The sequence below is a fragment of the Mus musculus genome, chromosome 1, assembly GCF_000001635.26.
Source record: "Mus musculus strain C57BL/6J chromosome 1, GRCm38.p6 C57BL/6J".
Classification (NCBI taxonomy): domain Eukaryota; kingdom Metazoa; phylum Chordata; class Mammalia; order Rodentia; family Muridae; genus Mus; species Mus musculus.
The window spans coordinates 134518751-134536783 of NC_000067.6; the positions used below are offsets into that span (position 1 = coordinate 134518751).

An 18033-nucleotide genomic window follows, 5' to 3' on the forward strand; every position below is an offset into this window, starting at 1 on the left:
CGCAGACGTCATTCCGCTGTGCTTTCTATCTATCCAGCCATCCCCTAGGGGGAGCTCTGTGTCCTGCTTGGTGTTGGATTTGGGCTTGGAAGCTTGAATAGCCGGCTCTACCCAGAGTTCCTCCCACTTCTCTTGGCTGCTTCCTCGCTTGCCCAACTATCTGGTCCTAACCTTCTTTGAACTGTGATCTATGTCTATCAGCCCCGCTTGTTGTTCTTGGACTCTGTAGATCCCTCCAGCTGGGAGAGCCTCCTTTAGCTCTTAAATGCTTTTCCAGTTTGCTCCTTAGTCTGAGAGTGAGGCCAGCTGGAGCCAGTTCTTTGGCTCTAGTGCTCTACAGCGTTGGTGTAGACATGGTCAGCGCTGCAGTAGAAACTGGGGCCTTTGGGTTCTGTGCTCCCCTCCTCAGAATGAAGGTAAAACAAAGCGTCTCCTGGGCTTTTTGTTGTTGTTTGTTTGTTTGTTTGTTTTTCGAGACAGGGTTTCTCTGTGCAGTCCTGGCTGTCCTGGAACTCACTCTGTAGACCAGGCTGACCTCAAACTCAGAGATCCACCTGCCTCTGCCTCCCAAGTGCTGGGATTAAAGGCATGCGCCACTGCCGCCCGGCCTCCTGGGCTTTTTTTTTAGACCTTTCTTGTACTGTCATTATGCACATAATTGGTTGATGGATGCCTTTCTGGCCCAAGGAACACTATCAGAATTGCTAGGGTACTTGGTAAACCTGCAGGTTCTGAGGTTCCAGGGTGGGGTGGGATGTGACGATTTGTCTAGAGTCAACCATCTCACCTGTCCTGTCTAGGCCACCTGTGCCAAGAACTCCAAGCCTCTTGTATGCTTTCTTTATCTCTATAGAGGTAAAGCAAAATGACGTAAGATCCATTTGGGTGATGATGGGAGTTTTTATATCTTCATTGGTTTGGTTATATAATTTCTATTTCTTGTGTGGTTTGGTTATATAAGTATACAGGCTTGTGAAACCATTCGTTCTACATATAAAATATAGGAGTATAAACTATACTTCAAAATCTTTACTATGTGGAAGGGAATGAAAATGTATTTAGGTAATCACTGTATGAACAGTCAAGTGTTCCCTAAGAGAGAGGGGTTCTAGACAAGGGACATGCCACCTGTATCCTTAACAGTGATGTCCCTTCTGTAGACAGACCAGTACACTGTGCCCAAGAGCTTGCTGACCTTCCAGCACCATGAGGCAGCTCAGCTTGGTTTTTAACTCCCTGCTAAAACAACCCTACCTTTATCTCAAGTAAAAAGTTGGGTTTTTTTTTTTCTCTCTACCCAGACCCTTAAGTATCCACAGCACTTGGAGAGCCCTACAACTCCACCTTTAAGTCTCAACACAACTCTGACGTCCTCAGGCTGGACCTTCGTGGTAAACTGCAAGGCCAGCTATGACATCTGTCACTGCAGCTTGAACATTGAGCTTTTGACCTACAACAGGTTCATTGGCCAGGTCATTTCTGCCATCGCCAATACCAGGTATTTGATGGTGCCCTCGGTGTGGACCTTTTGGAGTTCCAGGTCATTTTGGTACCCTGCCCTAGTGGCATTTTTTTTTTTTTAGTATTTTATTGGGTTCTTATATCTCTACCTCTCGTCTAATACTTATCCTACCCTGATCCCTTCTGACCCCCAACACTAGGTAGGAGAGAAAGATGGTTAGAGGGGAAAGGGGCTGTAGATATCTTTAAGCCAACAAAATAGACTATTTCCTGCTGATTAGGGACGTTGAGGTCCTTGGGGCAAGTCTAATCTTTGTCGTCAGGATATCTCCAACTTCTTGTCAAACTTCAACAGCAGCAGCCAGAAGCAGCAGCCTCTTTCCATAGTGCCCTGGCCCTTCCTGGGGCTCTGGGAGTTATACCCTCTCCAGAGTCCCCAGCATTGAACTATATGTAACTGGCAAAAATCACACCCCTGCTAGTTCACAAGGCAAAACATAATCACCGGCTGTGAAGCAGCCTCTTATCCCACACCTGGGATTAAAATGAAAACACAGTCACATAACATAACTGGGTTTTTAAAGAAACCAGAATTCGCAGTGCTCTACCCTGGATCCAGTCTCCACTGATGACCTCTGTCCCTGCTGAGAAGGCCCACCATAAGCAGCTCTGTGTCAAAGATCAGTGAGCCTTGAACTTTCTAATCAGTTGGTCAGGAACGGTGAGTACACGGCCTGCCATCTGCTCTACCATGGAAACTTAGTGCCTGTGAATGGGCAAGCTGCTATTGCTGCCGACAAGTCCTAGGGCAACATCCAGTTTGTAAACTGGTGTCCCACAGGGTTCAAGGCAAGTTGAAGGTGAAGAGAAAGATTAGCACATAACCTGTGTGGTTCCTAGGAGAAATTCCAGGAGACATAAATGCACTAGGACTGGAAAGGATAGGGCAGGTAACCCTCAATTTGTCTGAGAAGTGAGGCATATGGGCCAGAAGCCAAAGGAGTGGCTTCCTTGTTCAGATATACCAGGGCAGGACCACGATAGGGCTCACCATCTGAAGGGAATTGCTCCCCACCTCCACAGTGTCTTGCTACGTAGATCACTCTAACCAGGAGCTTGAGCTTCTCCTGCCGCAGCCTCTGGGGTGCGGAAATTGTACATGTGCATCACACATCTGGCTCCGAGAACAATTTGGGACATACAGAAAGGCCTTCATCAGATTAGAGTGTGCAGAAGGCTTCTTGTGCTCTGCACTTGTAAATACTGTCATTTCCTCTTGTAGTAATAAACGTATTTAATCTCCACCTTGTGACCCGCCCCATTCCTAGGGTGCTGGCATAGTTTTATGGGGTTTTTACTCTAGGACAGTGGTTCTCAACCTTCCTAATGCTGCAGGCCTTTTCTATAGTTCCTCACATTGTGGAGATCCCTGCCCCCCCCCATAAAATTATTTTCGTTACTGCTTCACAACTAATTTTATTACTGTTATAAGTTATAATGTAAATATCTGATATGCAGGATATCTGACATGGGACCCCTCTGGGGGTCTCAACCTACAGGTTGAGAACTACTGCTCTAGCATAAGACTTTAGAAAAATTAAACATAGCGGTGGTGACATTAGAAAGCATACTCTGGGGGATGGAGAGATGGGATGGTTCAGTGGTTAAGAGCATGGGCTGTTCTTCCAGAGGTCCTGAGTTCAATTCCCAGCAACCACACAGTGGCTCACAACCATCTGTAATGGCATTCAGGTATACACGCAGATAGAACACTCATGAACATAAAATGAATAAATAAATCTTAAAAAAAAAAAAAGCAAGCTCTGTCTTCTGTGCTGTCACACTGCTATGAAGGTGACCACAAGGGACGGGAGGCAAGGAGGCCTGGGCCCCTGCACTTACAGGTCATAGTTATTTGCTGACGTAAGGAGTGTTCTGTAGTTCAGACTGCAAAGCAGGGAACATCTTGGGATACAGCTGTTGTCATTCCCACATTAGGAAAGATTTAGCTACTCTGAGAAAGACTCACCGCCTTTAGGAACCGGTGAACTTGCTGCCCTCAATGGCACTGGCTGGAAGTGACTATTTTGTTTAGAAGGGGAAACAACCTTGATTATGATATATATTTATGTTTAGTGTTTTTATGCTTAATTTGTATTTACTTTTTAAAAGGATTTTACTCTTTTTAACTATGTGTGTGTGTGTGTGTGTGCCTTTGTGGGAGTGTGTGCACATGAATACAGGGACTGGAGGAGGCCAGAGGCGTTAGGTCCCATGGAACTGGAGTTACAGGCTGTGGTTAGTCATTGTGTCAGAGTTGGGAGTGGCCTGGGTCTTCTGCAAGAGCAGTAAGCTTCCAACTACCGAGCCCTCTCTCTAGCTCCACAGCCATTCTTGTTTGTTTGAAGACTGAGTTTCTCCATGTCATCCTGGCTGCCCTGGAACTCACTCTGTAAACCAGGCTGGGCATGAACTCTCAGAGATCCACCTACCTCTGCCTCTCTAGGACTGGGATTAAAGGTGTGTGCCACCACTGCCCGGCTCCACATCTATTTTTATACCTAGCAAAATTAATAATACTTCCCCACATAAGGGGATACCAAATAAAAGCACTAAATGAGGACTGGTGGGGTGGTTCGACAAGAGAAAGGCAGTGCCTGCCAAGCCTGAGGGTCGAGTGTGATCCCTTGGAGCCCACAGAGTGGGAAGAGAACTGACACTGGCAAGCTGTTCTCTGACATGCATGCTGTGCCATGTGCACACACACACACACACACACATGCACACATACTCATGTACACACACACATGTGCATGCACATACACATGTACTCATACACACAGGCACACACATGAATGCACACACACACTAAGTTTTGGGTTTTTTTAAAGAATACCAAAGGCCAGGCAGTGGTGGCACACGCCTGTAATCCCAGCACTCGGGAGGCAGAGGCAGGCGGATTTCTGAGTTCAAGGACAGCCAGGACTACTCAGAGAAACCCTGTCTCGAAAAACCAAAAAAAAAAAAAAAAAAAAAAGAATACCAAATAAGTATTCAAACTTTCCCAGTTGTCCCTGTTTGTTTAAGGGTGTCCTGGAGCTTAGGACCCTAAGCCGTACCCTCCCGAGTGCTGAAATTACAGGATTCTTTCTTTCTTGCACTGTTTTTCTTGTTTAGTGTGTTTCTGTGAGGGTCTATGTGCACAAGCATGCTTGCTACAGTGCTCATAATACAACATATGTGTGGCTCAAAGGACAGCCTGTGGAGCTGTTTTCTCCTCCAACCGCATGGATTCAAGAGATTGAACTCTGGTCTTTGAACCTGGTGGCAGCCCTTACCTGCTGAGATAGCTCACCAGCCCCTGGAATTACAGGTTTCTGTCACCACGCCCTGTTTCCTTGTTCCTTCAAGGTGGGAAAATGTCAGATATCAAGTAATTGTCCTTTCCCCAGTTCTGAGATCTTTTGTTTTGATTTGTCTTGACTTGGTGTATAGTCCTGGCTGTCCTGGAACTCACACTATAGACCAGGTTGGCCTTGAACTCATAGAGATTTGCCTACCTCTGCCTTCCAAGTGCTGGGATTAAAGGCATGCACCTCCACTGCCCAGCCAGTTATGGGATTTTTGTGCAGACCCTTCCTGGGGTACAAAGAACCAGCTACTAGACTACTTCCTGTTTCTTCTTAGGATGACATCCATTCCCAGCCTCCCCCCAGACCCCCAACCCCATGCTTGGAATACAAGCTATCCAAGGTACAACAGGTAGCCTGTATGCTGAGCACGACCACAGCCATCCCTGAGACCCAGGCCTGCCTTGACCACAGTTTGCCCTGATATGTACCAGCAGGTCTCTGTGCACTTGTCTCTAGGCAGGACATGGAAAAGAGTCCTTGGAGGCCAGAGAGGAGTTGGTTTCTCTGGAGAAGAATGGGTTTAAGACGGTTATGAAGAAGTGGATACAGTATAGCACCTGGTGTCTCCCAGTTTTGTGTCACTAACTCTACTGTTCCCCCAACCACTGCAAATACAGTCAGAGTCACAGTGATGTGGAATTTGGTCCAACAGATGGATCTTGTCTGTATCCTTAGTCATCATCTTTAGTGAAAGGGCAGGCTGGCCTTGGCTACCAGGGACTGCATGGAGCAGCATCTGAGGAAGATATTGGCAGTGACCTACCTGGCTGAGTAGACCATCCTGACAAGGTGGGTTCAGCACTGGGCGGGCCTGCTTTACTTCATGTGGGTTCTGACGTACTCCCTGTCCCAAGTCCATCCCAATAGAAGGCTGAGTCTTCTACAGTTATCCTGAATGCATCTACATCTTTATCTGCTCTGCATTCTGGGATAGGATCTCCTCAAGGTCAATGCCAGGAAGAAATCAAGCCTACATTTTTAACCTAACCTTCCCCCACATGGCCAACAGAGGGCAGTAGAAGTCGAACTCACAAGCTACCTGCTGCGGCCATCTTAAAAAACACAAAGCTCCACGCCAGGGCTTTATAGAGAGGCACAGAATCCAGCATGCAGGATTCCAAAAGAGAGTCTTTTGTTCATAAACATATGAAGTGACTTTTTTTTTTTAAAGATTTATTTATTTATTATATGTAAGTACACTGTAGTTGTCTTCAGATACACCAGAAGAGGGCATCAGATCTCATTACGGGTGGTTGTGAGCCACCATGTGGTTGCTGGGATTTGAACTTCGGACCTTCGGAAGAGCAGTCGGGTGCTCTTACCCACTGAGCCATCTCACCAGCCCATGAAGTGACTTTTTAAAAAGTTCTTTTTGACAGAAAATTAAAATCTTATGAGATTGCTAGGAAACTTGTTTTAAAGGCTAGCCATGTCTGAACACATGGAATTAGACAGCCATGTGTTGGTAGCTAGAGACTAATAGGCCATGTCAGGAAGGCTTCTGTTTCATGATGTACTTGACAAGTCCACGGGCATGGGTGGCTGACTTGTGCTCCCTGAAGGTAGAGAACCTTCTAGAAGACAGATTCTGCTCTTAGTAAGACCACTGAGCAGAACCCAGCCCTGCCCCAGTCCCAACCAGAGGAATGGGAACCCTCAATACTCTTAACCTACTCTGAGTTTGGGACTTTAATTCTGGGGTGACACTGTTCATGCCTCTGCTATTTGGGGTGGGTAGATTCTTGTTGGCTGGTTGGTTGGTTTTGTTTGGCCTTTGATACAGGGCCTCTCTAGAGCCTATGTTGATCTCGAACTCATGAGCTTTCTGTCTTGCCTCTCTCGGGTGCTGGGCTGGGGGAGTCCTGCTGTGCCTGGCTCTGGGCAGACTTTAAGCACTAATGCACTTTGATGTTCCCTGGGAATGTCACTTGTGGCCTTGCTTTGTGTTCAGGAGAATAGGACTATCATCCACTCCACGGAGAGACAGATTACCTGTAATCAGGGTTGCCTGATCGACCCCCAGAAGGGTTTTGTTGAAACCATAGTTCAGGACCTAGGTCTATAGACTTGACCTCCACGGAAGAGCTATATAAACTGCTGTTTGCACTGAATTAGATCTGTGGACCTGCTTAAGTGACATTCCCTGGTGCTGGCTCTCTCTACTTCCTATCTTCCAATGTTTGGAGTTGTGAGTGGAGAGATCTGACAGTCCCTTGCTTGGCTCTGTCCTCTATTCCCTATCAACCTGACCTAGAACTCAGGGCTCTCAGCCTATGCTACTCAGTCCTCTTGAATCTGATGGCCCAGATGGCTTGGGCTTGTCTCTTTTTGATTCATGTTCCCTTTCCCCATTTTAAACAGCACCAGTTCCCACTGCTGTACCTTGGCTCCACAACTATATCCATGGTTAGCCCTCTATCTGGGAATATTTTCCTCCAAAGCTGTTTCTGACAGCCAACCTGATTCTCCACTGCTCCTAGGGCTGGAACCAGAAGGATAGTTTCCATACGGGAAGGGAAAGAGGTTAGGCAAAGCTGCCTTATCAAAGTACCTAGAAAGGATGCCGTCTTAGGGTTTTACTGCTGTAAACAGACACCATGACCAAAGCAAGCAACTCTTGTAAGGACATTTAATTAAGGCTGGCTTACAGGTTCAGAAGTTCAGTCCATTATCATCAAGGTGGGGACATGGTGTCATCCAGGCAGGCATGGTGCAGGAGAAACTGAGAGTTCTACACCTTCATCTGAAGGCTGCTAGCAGAATACTGGCTTCCAGGCAGTTAGGATGAGAGTTTCTTTTTCTTTTTCTTTTTCTTTTTTTTTTTTTTTTTTTTTTTTTTTTGGGTTTTTGAGACAGGGTTTCTCTGTATAGCCCTGGCTGTCCTGGAACTCACTTTGTAGACCAGGCTGGCCTCGAACTCAAAAATCCGCCTGTCTGGATGAGGGTCTTAAAGCCCATGCTCACAGTGACACACCTACTCCAACAAGACCTCCTAAAAGTGCCATCTCCCTGGGCCGAGCATATTCCAACCACCATAGATACAGATCCATTCATCTGTGCTGCCCATATCTCCATGGACAAATGGGTGAGATGGCATTTCCTTTCTTCTTTTCCCCCTCTCTAGGTACATAAATTCATCTGCAGTCTCTATAAGTTCCTATCACAAAAGAGACCACGCCTCCCACACGCTGCCCCAGGCAACAGGAAGGAGAGAAATCCAGTGAGGGCTGGACACCTAACCTCAGTACCCTTTGTGATGAGTTCCCTACAATGTAAGTCGGTTATAGGTGCAAGGAGCAAGCTAGAGCATGCTCTTTGATAAACCAGCTGCCGCCTGGTTAAACAAGGAAACGGGGTCATGACACACAGCCAAATAAAGAGGTAGGGTTATTACATATAGATAAACAGAGAGGCAGGGTTTAGGGTGTACAGCTGGATCAAGGAGGCAGGGTTAGCTTATCTCAGGAGGAGCAGCCACTGCAGGGAAGCAGTCTTCAAGCCTGAGATATCCACGGAAGAGAAAGGTTTGGTGGGCATATTATACACATACTCAACATCCACACATGGACTACAAGGAAGGCTTGGCCTTTGCTCTTTGGGTCAGAGCCTAGGGTCCTGAACATGGTTGTGCCTATGCCAATAATACACATTTGCTAAGGATGTCACAGAATCCAGGCTCTCTACACTCCCCACAACCTCACAACCTCCTAATTTTCTTTTTGAGGGGAGTGGAAATTGGCTTTTCTGATATGGGGGTCTCATGTAGTCCAGGCCAGACTTGAGCTCACTGTCTAGGTAAGGATGACCCTGACTTCTGATCGTCCTGACTCTGCACCTCTGGCTCCACTCTGTTTTCCTACACATTAAAATAAATAGAAACAAAGCTGGGTGTGTTGGCTCCACTGGCTTCATCCCAACACTCTGGAGATCTCTGTGGGTTCCAGGCTAGTCAGAGTCACACAGATTGTGTTTCAATAAATAAATAAATAAATAAATAAATAAATAAATAAATAAATAAATAAATAAGGGGGGGAGAACATTCCTCTTTGTTAAATCTTTATAGGGCTGAATCCCCGGAAGACCCTTGCCATGCCCTTTTGATACTGGGAACTGTGGTGGTTTGAATGGGAACGGCCCCCATAGACTCATGTGGTAAATGCTTGGCCTATAGGGAATGACACTATTAGGATTATGGGAGGGGGGGGTGTTGCAGTAGGTGTGGCCTTGCTAGAGGAAGTGAGTTGCTGTGGGGATGGGCTTTGAGGTCTCAGAAGTTGGAATCAGTTCTCTTCCTGCTGCCTACAGATCAAGGTGTAGAACTCCCAGCTCCTTCTTCAGCACCATGTTGGCCTGCAGCTGCCAGACTTCCTGCTGTGTTGAAAATGGACTAAATCTCTGAAACTGTAAGCCAGTCCCAAGTAAATCTTTTCCTTTGCAAGAATTGTAGTCATGGTGTCTCTTTGCAGCAATAGAACCCTAACTAAGACAGTTGTCCTGAGGGAGTGAGGATGGAGAAGAAAAATTCTTGCTTTAATAGTTGTGTCTGAGCCAGGTATGGTGGTATATGCCTTTAATACCAGCAGAGGCAGGAAGATCTCTGAGAGTTCAAGGAAAGTGAAGGCTGTTACACAGAGAAACCCTGTCTCAAAAAAACCCAAAATAGATGGATGGAAGGATGATTGATAGATAGATAGATAGATAGATAGATAGATAGATAGATAGATAGATAGATAGATAGTTGAATCTGAGGGGCTGGAGAGTTGGCTCAGTCATTGGTTAAGAGCAGTTGTCCTTACAAAGGACACAGGTTCGATTCCCGGCACCCACATGGAGGTTCAGCATCCTTCAGCATTAGGAACACTGTAGTGCACAGACACACAGACAGGCACAATACTCATACATACAAAATACTGAAAATAAATCTTTAAAAGACAAGCAAGCCGGGTGTGGTGGCGCACACCTTTAATCTCAGCACTCAGGAGGCAGAGGCAGGCGGATTTCTGAGTTCGAGGCTAGCCTGGTCTACAAAGTGAGTTCCAGGACAGCCAGGGCTACACAGAGAAACCCTGTCTCTAAATAAATAAATAAATAAAAATAAAAGATGAGCACGAGTTAAGTCTGAATCTGTTGACCCTTAATGAATCTTATTAAGGGCTCAAAGTGGGCACGACTATGAATCCCATCTCAAGTGGTGCTACAGTAACCTGCCTGGATGACTTAATGCAGGCAGAGTCACCCGTTTCTAACAGGCCCCAGGACTCCATGGGCAGCTGGCCCCATGGAGGCCTTGGAGTAGGGATCCAAGGACCAAAGACGAGAGGGCTGGCCTAAGTAAGAAGGAACTCCAGAGACCCTCCAAAGCCTGTAACCTAACCTCCGTTGGAATTTAGCAAGCAGGCTTCTGGCCTGAGAACTGAGCTGAGTAGGCCTGGGTTCGATCTCTATGGGTGGGGGAGGGAGAGTGGGAAATAGGAGGAGAGAGAGGGAGAGAAAAAGCAAAGAACTGGAAGGAGAAAGGGAGACCAGATGAGAATGTCAGGATACATGGTGAGTTCAAGGCCAGCCTAAGGTACTTGGTGAGTTCAAGGCCAGCCTAAGGTGCAGAGTAAACCCACCTCAAACCATCCCACAGGCTTGCTCACCCCTCCAAGAAAGAATACAAATCTGGCAAGTAGAGGCAAGAGAATCCCACGTTCCAATCTAGCCTGAGCCATTTAGTAAGACTCTTGTCTCAAAAAGCAGATTTGCTAAACATCACAAAAAGAAAGGAGTTAGTCTCAATTTGTGCTGTTTCCCTAGGGAAATAGAAGAGATCCAGCAGCCTGTACTTATTCTCATTCTCTCTCTCTCTCTCTCTCTCTCTCTCTCTCTCTCTCTCTCTCTCTCTCTCTCTCTCTCTCTCTCTCTCTCTCTCTGCTTCTTCTTGATACAGTACTAGAATCTCCAGACATGGCTGCTTCTGAGAGGTCTCTAGCACATGGGGCATGACACCTACTTGCCATGGGCTAAACAGGAACAGAGGTAGGCAGAGGAAGCTAGTCTGTGAGCAAATGCCAGTATAATGTGACCATTCTGAGTGGATGCATGAGTGAGGGCCAGAAGCAGAGCAGATGGGGAGCTCGTGACAGGATGGTGAGGATGGAGGAGTTGGCTAGGCAGACCATGAAGGACCAATGCAGAGGGGACAGTGTACTGTCTTAGAACAAAGTAACTCCCTAATGCCTATGCTTACGGTGCCAGGGAGGTTGGTGAAAGCAGGCTGTGTATCCAAGGAAGAGGCAGGAGATCCCATCTCATTACTCTAATGAAGGCTGGGACTAAAAGGGAGAAGATTGGGTTCCCGAGGCATGCAGGCCTTTGAGAGCAGACTATGCTGGGTTTGTTGTTGCTGAATGTTTGAATGTTTGTTTTTAATGCTCCGATATGTGTGTATGTGCGTGTAGGGGTGGTGTGGAAGTCAGAGGACAGCATACAAGGGTCATTTCTCTCTTTCCACCATGTAGAGTCCAGAGTCGTTAGACTCGGGTCATCAGACTTGGTAGCAAGTACCCTTGCCCAGTGGAGCCATCTTGCTGGACTCAGAGTGGGCCCTGGTACAGGCATGAAGGTAGGAGTGGATATCCCTTTTGCTGGACTTCAGCCTCGTTGTTAGTAATTAAGAGTGCAGATTCTGAAGCCAGAATGCCTGGACTTGAATCCCTAGCTTTGCCAGCTACAACTCTGTGTTCTTGGCCATGGTGACTGACCTCAGTTTCCTGCTCTGTAAAACCAGACGAGAACAATACTGCTTACCTCAGAGCGGTGGCTACACAGTGCTTAGAACAGCACTGAGGCTCAGGAAGTCTGAGGAGTTCAGCGATTATCAGTCACTGCGACTGTAACCCTCCACAAGGGAGGAAAGGGGCCTTTCTGTATTTATGCACTTGTTCCTCCACCGCTGGTCTCCAGATAATAACCCTCTGTTCCCATTCTACTTCTTTGTGCGTCTCTACAACTCTTCAGTCTCCCCAATTACACTCTTTTGAAGACACTCATTCTTAATGGTTAATTATTCCAATTTTCCCATAGCCAAGGCCTCTCGCTACTTGTGTTCCTCCTCTTACCCCACGAGGTTTCAGTATTCTGGGGCCCACACAGTCTGCTCTGTGCGCCCAGGCTCTGGCTGGGAGCCCACCTGAACAAAGCATCGCTCAGTACCCTCTGTCCCTCCTCTGCACTCCCAGAGCACTTCTCACCCAGACACGAAGACGCTTTTAGGTAGGTCAGAGGGGGCTATTCATTTTATACAGGCCCAACTTTGTCCCCATTCCCAGCCACTCAGCCAGCAGTGAGACCCAAGCATTTCTCTGAGTGGTGGGCAGACACTGGGCCCTGACAGACTGCAGAAGGAATCAAGCAGTCATTAAGAAGGCGGCCCAGGATTCTTTCACTTACCGTTTGCTATGTTATAAACTACCTAGAGCTGAGAGGTGGTGGCAGACGATTTTAACCCCAGCACTTGTGAGACAGAAGTAGGCAGATCTCTGAGTTCAAGGCCAGCCTGGTCTACAAAGCTAGTTCCAGGACAGCCAGGGCTACACAGGGAAATACTATCTCGAAAAATCAAACTACCACTACCACCATCACCACCACCACAGAACTACCCTGGAACTAGGTAGTTTATAACCATCATGTTTTCTCCACTCATGATTCTGTAACAGGCAGGGCTAGATGTTGGCGGTATTCAACCTCATTGTGTGGGATTGGTTGGGGCAACCCAAGATGGCTGCCCTCACATGTGAGGCCTAAGCTGGAAAGGCTGTGGGGAGGGCCTTCCTTTCTAGTCTCACCTTCACAGACCTCACCAGTGTAATTAGACTTTATACAACTGCTTCCAGAGCAAAAAAAAAAACAAAAACCAAAACAAAACAAAAAACAAAAAAAAAAACAAAAAAAAACCCAAAGAAACAAAAATAACAACAACAACAAAACTTATAAGGCCTCTTGAGACTTCAGATTATTTTTTTAAAGAATTATTTATTTATTTTATGTATATGAGTACTGTAGCTGTCTTCAGACACACCAGAAGAAAGCATCAGATCCCATTACAGATGGTTGTGAGTCACTATGTGATTGCTGGGAATTGAACTCAGGACCTCTGGAAGAGTAGTCAGTGCTCTTAACTGCTGAGCCATTTAGCTATCTCTCCAACACAAGACTTCAGATTTTAAAAATAAATCTCTCTCTCTCTCTCTCTCTTTCTCTCTCTCTCTCTCTCTCTCTCTCTCTCTCTCTCTCTCTCTCTCTCTCTCTCTCTCACACACACACACACACACACACACACACAAAGAGAAAGACCGGGCTAGAGAGATGGCTCAGTGGTTAAGAGTACTGGCTGCTCTTCCAGAGGTTCTGAGTTCAAATCCCAGCAACCACAAAAAGAAAGACCCCAGAGTCACTGGGAAGTATCATGGATTAAATTGGGTTCTTCCAGGTTGGAGAGATAGTTCAGTGATTAAGAGCACTGGCTGTTCTTCCAGAGGACTGGGGTTCAATTTCCAGCACCCACATGGAAGCTTACAACTGTCTGTAGCTCCCATTCCAGGGGATCTGACACCCTCACACAGATAGACAGTCAGTGAAAAACACCAATGCACATAAAATACAAGTTATTTAAAAAGTTGTGTCTTCCCAAATCACCTGCGGAAGCCCTAAGCCCTAGCACCTCAGAGTTTGTTTTCAGTGACAATGAGGTCCTTGCAGCTATTTTAAAAGATGAATGACCTGGAAAAGAACACTTGCAGCCCTTCTAGAGGATCCAAGTTTAGTTCCCAGCACCCATGTTGGGATGTTTACAATCGCCCATAACTTCAGTTCCTCTGGCCTCCATGGGCACCCACACTTACATGCACATATAACACCCACTCGTACATATAACTAAAAATAACATATTTTTTTTTTTTTTTAGTAAAAATGAGGAACTGGCTGGACGTGGTGGCACACGCCTTTAATCCCAGCACTTGGGAGGCAGAGGCAGGCGAATTTCTGAGTTCGAGGCCAGCCTGGTCTACAGAGTGAGTTCCAGGACAGCCAGGGCTACACATAGAAACCCTGTCTTGAAAAACCAAAAAAAAAAAAAAAAAAAAAAAAAAAGAGGAACTGTTGGGTCAGGAGGCAAACAACCAGCATCCTTTTAAAGTGACAAATTGGGCTGGGGATGTGATTCAGTTGATTCGTGTGGCACACACCTGTAACCTCAGCACTCTGGAGGTAGAGGCAGGAGAATCAGAAGTACAAGGTTATCCTATCCTGGTCTACACAGTAAATTGAGGGCAGCCTTAGCTACATGAGACCTTATCTAAAAAAGGGCAGAGGAGGCAACAAGATCACTCATCGGGTAAAGATGCTTGTTGCCAAGAGAGATGACCTGGGTTTGACTCCTGAGATCTGGTGGGAGAAGAGAACACACACACAGTGTAGTATAAACAATGTTTTTAGCCAGGTTTGTGCAGTGGCACACACCTGTATTCTCAGTAGTCAGGAGGCAAAGACAGGCCAATTTCTGTGAGCTCTAGGCTAGCCTGGTCCACATAGTTCCAGGACAGTTAGGGATATATTTTGAGACACTGCCTCACAATTATTTAGTTATAAGGTTGAGGGCTGGTAAGAAGGCTCAGTAGTTAAAGACTGTCAAGCTGATCTGAGTTCAGTTCTTGAGACCCACATGTAGGAAGAAGAGAACCAACTCCAGCAAGTTGTTCTTTGACCTCCACCACCCTGCCATGGCGGGTGTGTACCCTAAGTACATAGATAAGTGTAATGAAATATATTTTTAAATGAAGGAAGAGGGGCTGGAGAGATGGCTCAGTGCTCAAGGGCACTGCCTACTCTTTCAGCGGTCCTGAGTTCAATTCCCAGCAACCACATGGTGGCTCACAACCATCTGTAATGGGATCCAATGCCCTCTTCTGGTGTGTCTGCAGACAGTGACAATGTACTCATATACATAAAATAAATCTTTTTTTTTTTTTAAATGAAGAAAGCATCTTCTCTTTTAAAGGGGAGGGGAAGAACATGGATCTGATGTGCACACAGGGAGTGTGTCTGAAAGGAAATAAAACTTGAGACATGTGATTCATGTAATTTATGTCAAATAGCCCAAAGAGTTGTTTGTGAGCTTTGAAACCTGGGGCTAAGAACATAGCAGAACAGGCCAGGACATGCCTGGGCAGGCCCGTCATCACATGTCCTGACTGGCCTAGTGCCTCCCTATCTCCCGCCCTTCTGACAGTCGATGTTTAAATGGACCAATCATGTAAAACCGTGCCAATTCCTCCCCCAGCCCCACCCCTTTTCTATAAAAGTCCCTAGCTTCCAAGCCTCTGGGTCAAAACCACTGTCTCCTGTGTGAGATACGTTTCGAACCGGAGCTCCGCCATTATGGCTCCACCATGTGGTCAACACCTCTGTCTCCTGTGGGCGACTACATAGTGTCGGCCCAGAGCTCCGTCATTAAACTACCTCATGCTTTTACATCAAGATGGTCGTCTGTTCGTGATTCTTGGGTGTGCGCCGAATGAAAATTGAGTGGGGGTTTCCCCACTAGGTTCTTTCATGTCCAGGGAAGGCTGGAGGTATGCTAGGGACAGAGGCTCAGAACTGCACCCCACAAGCCAGCCCTGCTGACACTCTGACCTAGGAGCCTTCAGCCATGAGTTCTGTCTTAAGTTTGTTACTTTATTACTGTAGCCCTGGCAAACAAGAAGCAAAAAATCATCTGAGACAGGATCTCTCTGTGTAGCCCTGTTTGGCCTCTAACTCACAGACATGTACCTGTTTCTGCTCTTGAGTATTGGGATTAAGGGCCTTCCTTCCTTCCTTCCTTCCTTCCTTCCTTCCTTCCTTCCTTCCTTCCTTCCTTTCTTCCTTTTTCTCTTTTGTCTGAGTTTGGCTTATTTTTCATATGATAAGACACTGTGACCATGAGCAGGTCACAGAGGGAAGAGTTTACTTCATTCGTACTTCCACAGAACAGTCCATCACTGAGGGAAGTCAGGGCAGGAGCTCAAGCAGGGCAAGAACCAGGAGGTAGGAACAGAAGCAGAAGCCGTGGAGGAAGGACATTCACTGGCTTGTTCCTTCGGGGCTTCTCAGTCTAATTTTTGTACACCCAGAACTACCCTCTCTGAGTGGCACCTCCCCAATCCCTCTCACATCAGTCATTCAATAGAATGTCCCGCAGGCTTGCCCACAGGCCAGTTTGGTTGGCAGAATTTCCTTAAGATGTTCCCTCTTCTCATATGACTCTAACCCATTGGTTCTCGACCTTCCTGATGCTTCTACCCTTTAATACAGTTTCTCATGTTGTGGTGATGCCCAACCACAGAATTATTTTGTTGCTACTTTATAACTGTAATTTTGATCCTGTTACGAATCATAGTGTAAATATCTGATATAAAGGAGATCTGATATGAGACCCCTGTGGGTGTGTCTCCCCACAGACTGAGAATGGCTACTTTAGAAGGTAAGGGTGTAGCTTCTTCAAAACCTTTTCTAATGTTAAGTATGGGAAGAAGAATTCCATTGAGTGGAGCAATCTGTTCCTTAAGTGTTGTTTGAGTGCTGTATTCAAATACACAGGATGCCAAAGGTAGGGGCATAGAAAAGACAGGATTGCTCTTTTGTCTTGATTCCATGATGTCAGAGCACCAATTGTTTTAGCCTGCTGTCTTCCCTAGTATCTGCTTTATGCAACAGGCAACTAGCTAGATGTAGGAGCACACTCAACACTATGCTGGTTCCTGAAAACTGGGAAGGGTAAGGTACGGAAGGAGCTTGTCTTGGTTGGGTTTTCCATTGCTGTGAAGAAACACCATGACCAAGGCAACTCTTATAAGGGACAACATTTCATTTGGGGCTGGCTTACAGGTTCAGAGGTTCAACCAATTACCAAGGTAGGAGCATGGCAGCATCCACACAGGCATGGCACAGGAGATGGAACCGAGAATTCTATATCTTGATCTGAAGGTTACTAGGGGAAGACTAACTTCAAGGCAGATAGAAGAGGATCTCAAAAGTCTACCCCCCACAGTGACACACGTCCTCCAATAAGGCCACACCCACTCCAACAAGGCCACACCTTCAAATAGTGCCACTCCCTGGGCTAAGCATATTCAAACCACCACAGAACTTGAAAGTTAGTTACTGAATCCCAACATTCGGTGGACAGTTTGGAGACAGGACCCAGATGAAAGCAATTACACACCAGGGGTTGGGAATCATGTCAAGGGTAATGCAGGCCACACTCCTGGGGTTCTTAGAACAGACTAGAAGCTTAGGACAGACCAGAAGATTTACTGCTTAGAGGCTTAAAGTTTGTGAAATAAGCCAGAAACACAAATACTGAAGGCCTCATGACAGTGTTGCTGTCATGAGGAAGGGACGATATAGACTTCTTTGTCTTGGATACAGTCCCACCATTATAGGTTGGTACATGGAGGAGCTGCATACCAAGGGAGTCTCCCATTAAGCCTTTCAATAGCTCTGGGAGCCGGGAGACATCAAAACTTGAGCTTCCTTTGAAGTGGGCACTGGGAAATAATGGCAGCAGCATTGACTCCACCTGACCGTGGAACCCCACGGGAGGCAACCAGGATCTCACCAGCCAGCCAGGTACAAGTGGCAGCGCAATAGGGCTGCTGTCACCTTCCTCCCATGGGCTTTGCTGGCTTGGGAGTCTCATTTGGTCATTTCCCTCCCTGACTTTATCACTGGTTGAAGATTGTTGAGAGATGATTAAGTTTTCTCTTCCTTTTCTTTTTTGAGATAGGGTTTCATTGTATAGCTCAGGCTGGTCTCAAAGTATCCACCCAAGTGTGGAGATGGTAGGCATGGCTGCCTCAAGCCTTCCTCCTGATGACATACATACACGGCAATGGAATTGTGGCCATCCTGGTGGACCATGTACCACAAGGCTTCCCATGGGCCAACAAGACAATAGGCAGTAAGGGCAGACATGGACTGATAAGCCTGAGCTCTAAGGAACACTGCCAAGAACTTGATGGAAAGCTGCCTAACTCCCTCCTCTTCCCAGGGTACAAAGAACAGAGCAATGGATCAAGATGTGATTATCGTGGGCTATACCAGAATCCCTGGGCGGCTTTGTACCCATGGACCACAT

At 46.6% G+C, this 18033-nt stretch overlaps 1 long non-coding RNA gene and 1 pseudogene across 2 annotated transcripts; both read left to right on the top strand.

The window, feature by feature from the left end:
- On the top strand, positions 31-8812 carry Tuba5-ps (annotated as a pseudogene).
- Positions 8813-9167: 355 nt separating this feature from the next.
- Gm46159 lies at positions 9168-13859 on the top strand. Of its 2 annotated transcripts, XR_003948724.1 has the most exons (4): positions 9168-9277; positions 10807-10895; positions 11378-11481; positions 13822-13859. It is a non-coding gene; the product is annotated as a predicted gene, 46159 (long non-coding RNA). The 2 variants fall into 2 exon arrangements; XR_001779456.2 differs by lacking the exon at positions 13822-13859 and having other exon boundaries at positions 11378-12261.
- The last annotated feature ends 4174 nt before the right edge of the window (positions 13860-18033 follow it).